At 31.6% G+C, this 16546-nt stretch overlaps 1 non-coding gene across 1 annotated transcript; it reads right to left on the bottom strand.

Moving 5' to 3' along the window:
• Nucleotides 1-7277: 7277 nt before the first annotated feature.
• On the bottom strand, nucleotides 7278-7384 carry LOC139846201 (small nucleolar RNA R71). The gene has a single exon (XR_011758933.1). It is a non-coding gene; the product is annotated as a small nucleolar RNA R71 (small nucleolar RNA).
• Nucleotides 7385-16546: the final 9162 nt, after the last annotated feature.

The following is a 16546-nucleotide window of genomic DNA, read 5'->3' on the forward strand; positions in this document are numbered from 1 at the left end:
ATATATATATATATATATATATTAACACATATAATATTAATTAACTAAGTTTATATCGTATTAAGACTAATGTCCTTATATATTTTCATATTAATACTTATAATCTGTTATAGTATGTATGTAATTTAATTACTATAAATAATAATGTATTAGTTAAAAACATGATATTATGTAATATTAGTATATTTATGATATAGGTAATGAATATGTTTTGTATAAATAATATTTGTTGTAATAATAATAATAATAATAATAATAATAATAATAATAATAATAATAATAATAATAATAATAATAATAATGATAATAATGATAATAATGTTTAGAAAAATAATAATAATAATAATGATATTAGTTATTATAATAATAATCTTTAATAATGAAAATGATTAGGTTTAATAATGATAATGATAATAATAATAGTTTTGATAATAATAATAATAATAATAATAATAATAATAATATAATAATAATAATAATAATAATAATAATATAATAATAATAATAATAATAATAATAATAATCATCATATTAATAAAAGTAATAATAATAATAATAATAATAATAATAAAAGAGTACAACCTTTGAAGAAAGGAGCTCTAAAAACAAAACGCCACTGCCCGGGCTCGAACCCGCGACCTCTCGTTCAACCCTAACACGCCCAACCATTCATCCATTCCATGTTTCCTGATTTACTTCGGAATTTAAGTATATAAAACCCGTATCTTCAGTTTTCCTCTTCTTAATTTCATCACTAACACTATTGAGTCACATCCCAATAAACTCTACGGCCCAATAAAGGAAATTGGCTTAAGCTTAAATCGATCCAGTAACAATTTCTTAAGCCCAATGTCCTACTTGATAATCAGTTAAGTTGTTTGTGTATCTCGACGTCAAAAAAAAAAAATTATTAAACAGAAACAGATTTCACGGTTATTATTATTATCATTGCTTCATCAAACCATCACCAATCTCACTAACATCATTCGACCTTCTATCACAGTCATTATCTTCTTCCTCATTCGCTCTTAATCTTCTTCGTTTTAATCAAATAGAAACGGAAATATAAACGCCGTAGGTAGGGTTTTGGGGTGGTGTTTGAATGGTGAGTTAAAGGCTCGCTCAAATAGAAAGAAACATGAAAAAAAGATTTTCGATAGCAGGTCACAAAGTTTTCGGTTATTCATCATCTTATACCTCATCCTTACATCACCCTCCATTAATATAATCATAAGGACAGCTCACCGGTAATTACCAAACATTACTTTGTATGAATAAATAATTCATTAAGTATGATCATAACATGTTCCACTAATCAGTTTCTATCTTCTTTAATTATTAAGTGGGGTTATCCACATGGGAATTGTCGGTGACCAAGAAGGTAGAGTAGTAATACACGAGTGATATAGATGTGTTTTTGGTTTGAGGTTTTGAAACAAAAACGTGGAACCAACGACTAGTTAATTGGCCCCGATTGTAATCGGTGTACAAACATATTTACTAAACAGTATAAATCAACAACATTATCTTCTTTAATGCTGTCCACTATCATAACTTATCTATATCGTGCATTTTCCTATCTTTTTCCACAGTCCATCGATTACCCTTTATTATGTTCATCCAATCATGCGTGTCTATCACCATCAATCTTTTTAAATGGAATTCGTAGAGTGGCAAACCACTTTCTAAAAGTAATAATAGGTGGAACTTAAATTCCTAGAAGAAATAAGATGACTTGTAAAGTCATTATAATAAACACATATGTGCTCCCTCCATTAATTAATATCGACAATCTAAACTCTTTTTAATACCTGAGATGATTTGGTTCGAAAGGCAAATAGCAGCGACCATTTTATAGATATAGGAGCTGTATCCACGAAAAAAAAAAGACAGAAACGTTCGTACAGCAGGAATTGAAGAAAACAGAAATGGTACGCAGCAGCCGGTTAAACAGTTTAGTTTTCGTGCTTTTTCAGGAGAGAGAGAAATGAGAGGGTGTGTAGTGGTTTAGTGGTGATCTTGTCAACAAGAAGGGTGGTATTGGTTTAGGTTGGTTCTCGATACACAACAAACCAATTAGCAGTAGTAGCAACTACAATGGGTGATCAAACAAAGAGGTAGTGGTTTATGATTAATCAGAGTAGTGGCAATGATATTCGGGGTGTTCAATGTAAGCAATCAATCGGTGGTTTGGGTTTCGTTGTGAAAGGTGGTGGTTATGGTTAGTTGTTCATGACATAAACATAATCACAATAGTAGCAAGAATGGTTGAATCATGTGATGGTTTTCAATAGTGTTTGCTCGGTGGTTACGGTTTATAGTGATGATTAAAGAGATGGTGAAGGTAGCGGTGGAGACTCGTTGCAGGTGACAGTGAACCGAAATATAAATGAAGCAACAAATGGTTCGAGCACTTTTGCAAAGCAAGTGGGTGTTTATATGTGTAAGTAATATGTATATGTATCTTAAATATTTATGCTTTTCCTTTTTACCATTGCAGTAGCGAATATATATATAGTGCTTTTGAGTGATTGAAAATAGAACTCAAAGGTACGATCGATTTGTTTTATATTAAAGAAGGTGTCGAAAAGAAGAATCAATCCGAAGAGATACCAAGAAAATAATAAAAGAAAATAGATTGAGAATGTTGATAGAAATATTCGAGCCAGAAGGAGAAAACAAAGAAAAATATAAAGTAGATTATGACCTGTAACAAATTTTTACACTTATTTGTTACTGATTTCTAACCAATTTCTTTTATAATGAAATTGAAGTTGTTTTGTAGTGTTTAATTGAAGTCGTCCAAGAATCTTGAGCAAGGGAAGAAATCAAGAGAAAAATATAAAATTGAATAAAGTTGATCACAATGTCTAACTGAATTGTTTTTGTAATTGTGTTGCAGTGAATTGGAATTGACAGAATGAATTTCGTGAGCAGGGAATGAAGAAGAAGAATTAAAAGTGGATTGTGATTGATAGCAGATTCGTACTACATTTTGATCTCAATATCTAAAAATTTTGTTTGTAATGGAAATGGAAATCTTTTCTCAAATCGAACAGATCACCAGGACAGAAAAATTAATAAATTAGATACAGACACTCAACTGAATTTTGGTTTATTTGTTGTCCTTTGATTCTCATAGACAAAAACAGGAGCAAGAAGTATAAGAAAATTGATCTTGTTTGATAGCAGATATCGTGCAATTATTTGTCTTTTTATTTTATATATAATTGTTATTAATAATTAATAAATATAAATATATTAATAATAATCCTTTTATTGTTATTAATAAAAATAAAAATAATATTAATGACAAAGATAATGATATTTATTAATAAAAATGTAAATAATGATACTAATACTAATAATATAAATGATAATAATTTATAACAATAAAAATGAAATTAATAATATTAATAATACTGGTATTAATATTAATAAGGAAAGTAATAATAATAACATTAATACAACACTTATATTTTAATTTGTGATTATTTACATATATATATATATATATATATATATATATATATATATATATATATATATATATATATATATATATATATATATATATATATATATATATATATATATATATATATATATATATTATAAACTTCTTCATATAATATTTAGAATTTATATTACAAAATTCATATAATAATTATGTATATATGTTGCACATATCAACCTAAAATTATTAATATATAAATATTCGTTATTAATTTCGTTAAGAGAAATAAAATCAGTATTTCTAAATAATGTATTCAAAGTTTTTAGAATGTGTAATTATATATTATTATTACGTAACAAGTTTTTATTGTATATCCTAAATTGTTTTTCATCTTTATTTCTAATAATTAAATTGCATAATATTTTATTAATGTATTTCAAGTTATCATGTTAATATATATATCTACCAATATATTCATATACATATATCTATTTACAATTACTTGTTTGTGAATCGTTGGAAATGGTCGAAATTAAATGAATGCAAGAAAATAGTTCGAAAATTTTGAGACTCAACCTAACAGACTTTTCTTATCGTGTCAAAAATAATTAAATCGTATCGAGAGTTTGGTTTAAAATTAGTCGAAATTTTCCGGGTCATGACAGTAAGGGTTGTTTTTAAGAATGACTTTTTTTAATATACATGATGTGCAAAAGTGTGCAGTGCTTAATATGCCTTTTTAAACTTTTAAATTTATATAACCTTTTAATTTACTTTTAACACCCTAACGAGCAACAAAACCCGATCAGATGTAGTATTTTAGGTTATCGTCCCAAGAGAGCATAGATGCGTTATAAGTTGTTTTATTATATAGTTTAAATCTTATTAAATAATTAAAGATATATTTTTATGTCTTTTCAAGATTTTGGATTTTTATCTCTTAGGAAAGAGATGATTGAAGATAAACAAAACAATAAAATAATAAAGTGAAAAATAAACAATTAAAATAAACAATTATAGATAAAAAGTAGTTACATGGAAAAATAACTTGTACGGGAATCATATTAAGCAAGTTTCATGACTTACATTAACACATGGCAAAATAATAATCATAGACCAATTATTATCCCTAATTAGGTTAAGACAGTCATTGCATGTTATTTAATAAGCAGGACTTAAAACATATGCTAGATATGTGATGTGCATAACTAACATCTTAATTCTTCATGTTCAATTCAATTACATGATACATATTAACCTTATGATGTGGATCAACATGCAAATAGACTGAAAAATTATATAAGCTATTAAACACCAAGTATATCAACTCAAGTTACTAGCTGAAAGTCAATTACTACTAAGTTTTCATGCAATCATTAACTAAACATATCCAAACAAAGGATCTTCGATTAAGCCTAACAATATCAAACTCTATTATATAAGCGTATTTCAAATTAAACAAGTTTATCACTATTATGTTGTTTAACCTAGTTGCATGCAATTCAATTTAACAAGTTTGATGGAAACAAGTAGCATGAATCGAATAATAGATCTTCGGATTAAGTATTAATCAACCCTAGAATCATGTTATCTAATCATTAAGCATGGCAATCAAGTATATTAAAGCATAACAGATTCAAAATAGTTCAAATATCATTACAGAAACTCGACCATACAGATCTGAAAAAGAACCAGAAATTGTACAGATATAAGCACGAAGTCGGAGGCTTTGTCTCAGCGAAGCCGACGGCTTTAATTGAGGAAGCCGGCGGCTTCATCTGATTCCAAGACAAAGTTTTAGTTTTCATCCACGTAACCACTATGAACATTTAGTTCATAATGGTAGACAAACAGAAACAATTAAAGTAAATAAAATAGAATAAACGGTAAAATAAAGATAGAATCATACCTTAAAAAGGTAAATGAAAAGAACTTGAATTAACTTTGATAATCTTGATTACAATGAAAAGTATACACTAAGGGTTTTAGAGAAAAATCTAAACGAAAAACGAAACTTCTATATAAGTATTGAAGGTACATTGAAAACTGAAGCAGGAGACCTCTATTTATACTTTTCAAACTCGGTGGCCAAGCCGGCGTCTTCCGGTGGTCGGTGACTCCTTCTGCAAGTTTAACTTGATCCGCAAGAACATAAATGCGTAACCGTCCTGGCCAAGCCGGCGGCTTTATTGGCAGGCCGGCTGCTTCAAAGATCCGGCAATCTTTTTTATTTTGTTTCTAATTTTACTTGAACTTGGTCGGCAAGTTGAGAAACCGTGTAAACTAGGCCGTCGGCTTCAGTGTGAAGCCGGCGGCTTTAACTGCATTTGCTTGGTCAACAAGTTCATCAAATTCTGCGATCAATTCTGGAACATTCTGGAACATTTAATACTTTTATAAAATAATAATATAAAAATAATATTTTTATAAAAATAAGAAATTTTTATCATTTTTTGTATCTTTTTATAAATTGTATATTTTTAATCGTATAATTTGTAATTTGTATATTTTTCGTTCGTAATTAGTTTTAAACTTAGTATTTTGTCATAGTTATTTTATATTCCTAGATTTTTCGGCTTTGCCGTAAAATCCCTTAAGTGCTTTTTCTTTAAATTAAGATTTAGGTGCTTTAGAATTTTACGATGTCGCTTATCGCTTTAATAGTTAATAGATTTTAGTGCCGAATTAAGTTATTGCCGTTTTGGATTTAGAATTCCTTTTAAGCTTTAATACCTTTAGACGCAAGTTTTAATTTTTAGTTTTTAGGCTTTTAAGTTTTGACTGTTTCTTTTTCGACGTTTGTTTTTCGACCTCTTGTTTTTTGACGCGTTCTTTCTTTCTCATTTCTACGCTCTAGTTTTTAGGACATAGAATTTTCTATATTTTCTTTAAATTTAGACGAAAAATTATTTTAAGCGGTTAAATTGATAGACATCCAAATTTTCTGGTTCGTAGTAATAGTTGGATTTGTTAGTGGCGAGTTGTGGGCTTCCGATTTAAAGGGTCCTGGCTACTTGCTGCATCTTTTGGCTAATCGAAACGTGGGCAAAATCAGAAAAGTCTATTAATTTGATAACTTATATAATTTTTATCTTTATAACTAATAGGATATTCTGTGAATGCACCGAGCAAAATGTTCACCACTTTTCATACGTTCACCACCTATAACTCGATCAAGACATCTAGCCAATATAGTCGCCGTTGATTTTCTTTAGAATCATTATCAAGTCGACCAAGTACTCCAATTCAAATTTTCGATAATCCATTTTTGAACCCGACCTCACAATTGAGAACCTGGAGGATATTCAAGGACAATTCAGAGATCTTGAACCACTAATCATTCCTCCTGAACCACAAATTACTCATCCAGAGATTGTCGAGGAAGAAACCATTAAATCAGAATCCCCTAGTGATTCAGATTCAACAAACTCAATTATGGAAAACCAGGAACCTCTAAGTATGGAGGATCGAATGAGAGCTACACGCACTGACCAAGGTCATGCCATTACTCAACCAGACATTAATGCGCCAGATTACGAAATCAAAGGACAAATCCTACACATGGTAACTAATCAAGGCCAATTTAGTGGTACGCCAAAAGAAGATCCAAACGAACATCTTCGAACCTTTAATAGGATCTGTACTCTATTTAAAATCAGAGAAGTTGAGGATGAATAGATCTATCTCATGTTATTTCCCTGGACTTTAAAGGGAGAAGCCAAAGATTGGTTAGAATCATTACCTGAAGGAGCGATTGACACATGGGATGTTTTAGTTGAAAAATTTCTTAAAAGATTATTTCCGGCATCTAAAAGCCGTGAGACTTCAAGGAGAAATTGTTACGTTCACACAAAAGCCAAATGAAACTTTATATGAAGCGTGGACAAGATTTGGAAAGTTGTTGAGAGGATGTCCTCAACACGGTTTAGACACTTATCAAATAGTATAAATATTCTACCAAGGATGCGACATTATTACACAAAAAGACATCGACATAGCAGCTGGTGGTTCCATTATGAAGAAAACTGCAACTGAAACTTACAAAATTATTGATAACATAGCCTCCCACTCACATGAGTGGCATCAAGAAAAATACATCGTTAGATCATCTAAAGCGGCTAGAGCCGATTCTAGCCATGACTTTGATTCCATTTCCGCAAAGTTAGATGCTTTCGAGAGACGAATAGAGAAGATGACTAAAGATATTCACGCAATATGAATTAGTTGTGAGCAGTGTGGAGGACCACATTTGACAAAAGATTTCCTCAGTATTGAACAAACAATGGAACAAAGAGAGAATGTTTCATACATGAACCAAAGGCCTGGAAATAATTATCAGAATAATTATCAACCGCCAAGACCAAACTACAATCAAAATCATAATTATAACCGAAATGTTCCATACAACAATCAACAAGGTCCTAGCAATCAACAAGTATCTAATAATACTTACAACCAGCAAAGACCTATTTTTCCAAATAAACAACCACAAACCGATGATAAAAAGCCAAATTTAGAAGATATGATGTCGAAGCTAGTTGAATCTCAAACGCAGTTTTTCACATCTCGGAAACAAACTAATGAACAAAATGCTCAAGCATTTAGAAATCAACAAGCTTCAATCCAAAATCTGGAACAAGAAGTGAGCAACCTAGTAAGGTTGATAGGTGAAAGAAAATTGGGGAGTCTACCTAGCGATACAAATGCTAATCCCCGAAATGAAATAGCTAAAGCCATTACCACAAGAAGTGGTATTACACTTAAATCACCTGAAAAACCTGTAATTTCTGATGACTCTATTCCTACTACACAAGCATCATAGCCTGAGCAAGAGAAGGAAACAGAACCGGTAGTTGAAAAGGTTAATAAAGATAATACAGTTAAGGCTAAACCTTATGTTAAACCATACCAACCACCACTTCCTTTCCCGAGTAAAATGAGAAAAGAAAGACTTGAAGCCGAGCAATCTAAATTCTTGGATATGTTTAAACAAATAAATGTCAATCTTCCTTTCATTGATGTGATTTCAGGAATGCCAAGATATGCTAAATTCTTGAAAGATCTAATCATAAATAAAAATAAAATGGAAGAACTCTCGACTGTTACTATGAATGCTAATTGTTCTGCAGTGCTGTTGAATAAACTACCAGAAAAATTATCAGATCCAGGAAGTTTCACAATTCCATGTTTTATGGGAAGTCTTAATTCAATAGAAGCATTGGCAGATTTAGGTGCTAGTATAAATTTAATGCCATATTCATTATACGTTAAACTAGACCTCGGAGAATTGAAACCAACACGAATAAGCATACAACTAGCCGATCGATCAATAAAATATCCTAGAGGGATAATGGAGAACATGCTAGTTAAAGTTGGTACTTTAGTATTTCCAGTAGACTTTGTTATTCTGGACATGGAAGAAGATTCTCGAGTTCCTCTCATATTAGGAAGACCATTCTTAAACACGGCTAAAGCAATAACCGATGTGTTTGGTAAGAAACTGACCATAAGTATAGAGAACGAGAGTGTTACCATTTTTGTTGATAGAGCCATGCAACAACCGCAATCTGCAGATGATACATGTTATTATATTCAAACTATAGATTCACAAGCAGAATTATTACAAGAATTTCCAGAATTATAAGGAACAGGAGAATGTTCTTTAGGAGAAGGAACTGAACCAATTGATGAAGCTGAAATGTCAGCTACACTCATGGCTAATGAATACGAACCAACAACAGAAGAACTTTAAATGCTAAAAGAGGAAGACAGATATCGATGCAAATCATCGATAGAAGAACCACCGATATTAAAGTTAAAGCCACTTCCAAACCATTTGGAATGCACTTATTTATATGGTGAATCTGAATTATCTTAATAATATCGTCTTCTCTTACGGAAAATGAAAAATCTCAACTTATTTCTTTGTTAAAAGCTCATAAACCAGCTATTGCATGGAAGATTCATGACATTAAAGGTATAAGTCCTTCGTATTGCACACATAAAATCCTTATGGAAGAAGGTCATAAAACATATGTGCAACGCCAACGAAGGCTAAATCCTAATATGCAAGATGTTGTTAAGAAAGAAATTATTAAACTACTAGATGCAGGTTTAATTTATCCAATCTCTGATAGTCCATGAGTAAGCCCAGTTCATTGCGTACCTAAGAAGGGTGGCATCATTGTCATCACAAATGAAAAAGATGAGATTATTCCTACTAGGACTGCAACGGGATGGCGTGTTTGTATTGATTATAGAAAATTAAATGACGCCACCAGAAAAGATCCCTTTCCCTTACCTTTCATTGATCAAATGTTGTAAAGGTTAGTCGGAAATAGTTACTATTATTTTCTTGACGGTTTCTCTGGATACTTTCAAATTCCAATTGCACCCGAGGACCAAGAGAAAACCACGTTCACGTGCCCTTATGGTACGTTTGCTTACAAACGCATGCCATTTGGACTATGCAACGCCCCTGCAACCTTTCAAAGGTGCATGATGACGATTTTTCACGACATGATAGAAGAATGCATGGAAGTTTTCATGGATGACTTTTCAGTCTTCGGTGATACTTTTGAAACATGTCTAGTTAATCTTGAATGAATGCTTATTAGATGCGAACAATCAAATCTAGTTCTTAATTGGGAGAAATGTCATTTCATGGTTAAAGAAGGCATCGTTCTTGGTCATAAAATTTCAAAGGAAGGAATTGAAGTGGATAGAGCTAAAGTAGATGTAATCGCTAAACATCCATATCCCACCAATGTTAGAGGAGTTAGGAGTTTTCTAGGGCATGCCAGGTTTTACCGATGTTTCATAAAAGATTTTTCTAAAATTACCACTCCTATGAATAAACTCCTAGAAAAAGATGCTCCATTTATCTTTTCAGATGAATGCATCAAATCTTTTAATATTCTTAAAGAAAAACTCACTAATGCGCCGATCATGATAACTCCAAATTAGAATCTACCATTTGAACTCATGTGTGATGCAAGTGATTTTGCAATGGGAGCCGTTTTAGGTTAAAGGATTAAAAAACGATTTCAACCTATCTATTACGCTAGTAAGATGTTACAAGGAGCACAAACGAATTACACAACTACTGAAAAAGAACTCCTTGCTATTGTCTTTACTTTTGACAAATTTCGTTCATATCTCGTTCTAGCAAAAACGGTGGTCTATACCGACCATTCTGCTCTTAGATACCTATTTTCAAAACAAGATGCTAAACCACGATTAATCTGTTGGATCTTACTCTTACAAGAGTTCGATATTGAAATCCGAGACAAAAAGGGAGCAGAAAATATCGCAGCTGATCATCTTTCTTGTCTTGAAAATCCTGAATTAGAAGTTCTAAATGAATCGGCCATACAATATAACTTTTCTGATGAATATATCTTGAAAATCGATTATAGTGAAATTCCATGGTTTGCAGACTATGCAAACTACTTTGTATGTAGATTCCTTGAAAAAGGGTTGTCGTACCAAAAACGAAAGAAATTCTTTAGTGATATAAAACACTATTTTTGAGAAGATCCACATCTGTTTAAAAATTGTCCCTATGGAATAATACGCCGATGTGTATTCGGGGATGAAGCTAGTCAAATCTTAAACCATTGTCACACAGGACTAACAGGAGGGCATTATCGGCCTCAACTCACAGCAAGAAAAGTTTACGACGCTAGATTCTATTGGCCTACAATTTTCAAAGACGCACACCTTCTCTGTAAATCCTGTGATGCTTGACAAAGGTCCGGAAAAATAAGTCAACGTGATGAAATGCCACAAAATGTCATTCAAGTATGTGAAGTATTTGACGTTTGGGGTATTGACTTTATGGGTCCATTTCCAAAATCTCATAATAATCTCTACATTCTTGTTGCCATTGATTATGTATCAAAATGGGCGGAAGCACAAGCTCTCCCAACTAACGATGCACGAGTTGTAGTCAACTTCTTAAAACGTCTTTTTGCAAGGTTCGGAACACCGAAAGCTTTAATAAGTGACCGGGGTACTCATTTTTGTAATAATCAATTTGAGAAAGTTCTCAAAAGATACGGAGTAACTCATAAAATCTTAACCGCTTATCATCCATAAACAAGTGGACAAGTTGAAAATACCAACCGAGCTTTAAAACGTATTCTAGAGAAAATCGTAGAGTCAAATCCGAATGAATGGTCCATGAAATTGGAGGATGCACTCTGGACTTTTAGAACAGCCTACAAAACTCCAATTGGTACCACACCTTTTAAACTTGTTTACGGAAAAGCATGTCACCTTCCAGTAGAAATTGAGCACAAAGCATTTTGGGCTTTGAAAACATGTAATCTTGATTTACATGAAGCCGGACGTCTACGGTTAAGTCAACTAAATGAATTAGAAGAATTAAGACATGATGCATATGAGAATTCGTTAATCTATAAGGAAAGAACAAAGAAATGGCATGATAAAAGAATCAGAAGTTCAAAAGAATTTAAGGAAGGAAACAGAGTCCTTCTTTTCAATTCGAGATTTAAGCTATTTCCTGGAAAATTGAAATCAAGATGGTCTGGACCATTTATAGTCAAAAGAGTTTTCCCATATGGAACAATAGAGTTAATAAATTCAAATGGGATTGAATTTAAAGTTAATGGTCACATGGTTAAACATTACATACATGGTCCGATGGAAGTTGACAATGAAGTTAATCATAATTTCACCACCAAAGAAAACCCTCGAAATGAGAACATAAATATATTTTCAACAACATGTGAAAAGCCAAAATTGGAAGACGGGGATGCTTCAAATTGGAGTGATGAAGAAGAATTTCTATATAAACCTCCCATTCCAAGAAACGAAGAAAAATATGAACAAGAAGTTCAAGTAGAAGTGAAAGAACCAAGAAAAGATCACCCGGAAAAGGTTAACAAACCACTCTACTTACTAAAGTAGGAGACCCAGGTGAATTTATCATTTCTTTCTAGCTTAATGATGGTGCTATGAATAATTGGCTCGTAGATTTAGGAGCAAGTGCAAACGTTATGCCTCTTTCTATAGTGACCCGAACTTTTCCATGTTTATATATATATTAAATGAAATTGTTATTTACATGATTAAGTGTTTCCAACATGTTAAGCAATCAAACTTGTTAAGACTTGATTAATTGAAATAGATTTCATATAGACAATTGACCACCCAAGTTGACCGGTGATTCACGAACGTTAAAACTTGTAAAAACTATACGATGATATATATATGGTTATATATATAGTTAACATAATTTTATTATAAGTATGTATCTCATTAGGTATTTTAACAATGAGTTATATACATAAAAAATGAGACTATTAATTTAAGAAACTCGAAAACGATATATATAACGATTATCGTTATAACAACGTCTTACTAGGTACATATGACTCATATTAAGATATTGATACACTTGGTTAATTATGTTAAATAATAAGTAAATATATTATTAAGTGTATTAACAATGAAATACATATGTAAAAATAAGACTACTAACTTAATGATTTCGAAACGAGACATATATGTAACGATTATCGTTGTAACGACATTTAACTATATATATATATCATACTAAGATATATTATATATCATAATATCATGATAATATAACAATTTAACATCTCATTTGTTATAATAAACAATGGGTTAACAACATTCAACAAGATCGTTAACCTAAAGGTTTCAAAACAACATTTACATGTAACGACTAACGATGACTTAACGACTCAGTTAAAATGTATATACATGTAGTGTTTTAATATGTATTCATACACTTTTGATAGACTTCAAGACACTTATCAAAATACTTCTACTTAACAAAAATGCTTACAATTACATCCTCGTTCAGTTTCATCAACAATTCTACTCGTATGCACCCGTATTCGTACTCGTACAATACACAGCTTTTAGATGTATGTACTATTGGTATATACACTCCAATGATCAGCTCTTAGCAGCCCATGTGAGTCACCTAACATATGTGGGAACCATCATTTGGCAACTAGCATGAAATATCTCATAAAATTACAAAAATATGAGTAATCATTCATGACTTATTTACATGAAAACAAAATTACATATCCTTTATATCTAATCCATACACCAACGACCAAAAACACCTACAAACACTTTCATTCTTCAATTTTCTTCATCTAATTGATCTCTCTCAAGCTCTATCTTCAAGTTCTAAGTGTTCTTCATAAATTCCAAAAGTTCTAGTTTCATAAAATCAAGAATACTTCCAAGATTGCAAGTTTACTTCCAAGTTTTCTAAATCCATTCCAAGTAATCATCCAAGATCAAGAAACCTTTGTTACTTACAATAGGTTATCTTTCTAATACAAGGTAATAATCATATTCAAACTTTAATTCAATTTCTATAACTATAACAATCTTATTTCGAGTGGAAATCTTACTTGAAATTGTTTTCGTGTCATGATTCTGCTTCAAGAACTTTCAAGCCATCCAAGGATCCTTTGAAGCTAGATCTATTTTTCTCATTTCCAGTAGGTTTATCCAAGGAACTTGAGGTAGTAATGATGTTCATAACATCATTCGATTCATACATATAAAGCTATCTTATTCGAAGGTTTAAACTTGTAATCACTAGAACATAGTTTAATTAATTCTAAACTTGTTCGCAAATAAAAGTTAATCCTTCTAAATTGACTTTTAAAATCAACTAAACACATGTTCTATATCTATATGATATGCTAACTTAATGATTTAAAACCTGGAAACACGAAAAACACCGTAAAACCGGATTTACGCCGTCGTAGTAACACCGCGGACTGTTTTGGGTTAGTTAATTAAAAACTATGATAAACTTTGAATTAAAAGTTGTTATTCTGGGAAAATGATTTTTATTATGAACATGAAACTATATCCAAAAATTATGGTTAAACTCAAAGTGGAAGTATGTTTTCTAAAATGGTCATCTAGACGTCGTTCTTTCGACTGAAATGACTACCTTTACAAAAATAACTTGTAACTTATTTTTCTGACTATAAACCTATACTTTTTCTGTTTAGATTCATAAAATAGAGTTCAATATGAAACCATAGCAATTTGATTCACTCAAAACGGATTTAAAATGAAGAAGTTATGGGTAAAACAAGATTGGATAATTTTTCTCATTTTAACTACGTGAAAATTGGTAACAAATCTATTCCAACCATAACTTAATCAACTTGTATTGTATATTATGTAATCTTGAGATACCATAGACACGTATACAATGTTTCGACCTATCATGTCGACACATCTATATATATTTCGGAACAACCATAGACACTCTATATGTGAATGTTGGAGTTAGCTATACAGGGTTGAGGTTGATTCCAAAATATATATAGTTTGAGTTGTGATCAATACTGAGATACGTATACACTGGGTCGTGGATTGATTCAAGATAATATTTATCGATTTATTTCTGTACATCTAACTGTGAAAAACTAGTTGTAGGTTACTAACGAGGACAGCTGACTTAATAAACTTAAAACATCAAAATATATTAAAAGTGTTGTAAATATATTTTGAACATACTTTGATATATATGTATATATTGTTATAGGTTCGTGAATCAACCAGTGGCCAAGTCTTACTTCCCGACGAAGTAAAAATCTGTGAAAGTGAGTTATAGTCCCACTTTTAAAAATCTAATATTTTTGGGATGAGAATACATGCAGGTTTTATAAATAATTTACAAAATAGACACAAGTACGTGAAACTACATTCTATGGTTGAATTATCGAAATCGAATATGCCCCTTTTTAGTCTGGTAATCTAAGAATTAGGGAACAGACACCCTAATTGACGCGAATCCTAAAGATAGATCTATTGGGCCTAACAAACCCCATCCAAAGTACCGGATGCTTTAGTACTTCGAAATTGATATCATGTCCGAAGGGTGTCCCGGAATGATGGGGATATTCTTATATATGCATCTTGTTAATGTCGGTTACCAGGTGTTCACTATATGAATGATTTTTATCTCTATGTATGGGATGTGTATTGAAATATGAAATCTTGTGGTCTATTATTATGATTTGATATATATAGGTTAAACCTATAACTCACCAACATTTTGTTGACGTTTTAAGCATGTTTATTCTCAGGTGATTATTAAGAGCTTCCGCTGTCGCATACTTAAATAAGGACGAGTTTTGGAGTCCATGCTTGTATGATATTGTGTAAAAACTGCATTCAAGAAACTTATTTTGTTGTAACATATTTGTATTGTAAACCATTATGTAATGGTCGTGTGTAAACAGGATATTTTAGATTATCATTATTTGATAATCTACGTAAAGCTTTTTAAACCTTTATTGATGAAATAAAGGTTATGGTTTGTTTTAAAATGAATGCAGTCTTTGAAAAACGTCTCATATAGAGGTCAAAACCTCGCAACGAAATCAATTAATATGGAACGTTTTTAATCAATAAGAACGGGACAAAAACTATGAATATAATGAATAAGGAACGGGACAAAATCAATTAATATGGAACGTTTTTAATCAATAAGGGCAACACGAAGCTACATCTTATTAGTAATTTGAAGGCACAAAAACTAATAAGAAAAGGTTGCTATGCTGTTCTAGCACACGTCGAGAAAGTATAAACTGAAGAAAAGAGCATCAATGATGTTCCCATTGCAAAAGAATTTCCCGATGTATTTCCGAAAGAATTACCGGGATTACCCCCACATCGATCCGTTGAATTTCAAATAGATCTTGTACCAGGAGCTGCACCAATAGCTCGTGCTCTTTACAGACTCGCACCCAGCGAGATGAAAGAACTGCAAAGCCAATTACAAGAACTTTTAGAGCGTGGTTTCATTCGACCAAGCACATCACCGTGGGGAGCTCCTATTTTGTTTGTCAAGAAGAAAGATGGTACATTCAGGTTGTGTATCGACTACCGAGAGTTGAACAAACTTACCATCAAGAACCGCTACCCACTACCGAGAATCGACGACTTATTTGATCAACTACAAGGCTCGTCTGTTTATTCAAAGATTGACTTACGTTCCGGGTATCATCAAATGCGGGTGAAAGAAGATGATATTCCAAAGACTGC

Source organism: Rutidosis leptorrhynchoides, chromosome 4 (genome assembly GCF_046630445.1).
Source record: "Rutidosis leptorrhynchoides isolate AG116_Rl617_1_P2 chromosome 4, CSIRO_AGI_Rlap_v1, whole genome shotgun sequence".
NCBI classification, from domain to species: Eukaryota; Viridiplantae; Streptophyta; class Magnoliopsida; order Asterales; family Asteraceae; genus Rutidosis; species Rutidosis leptorrhynchoides.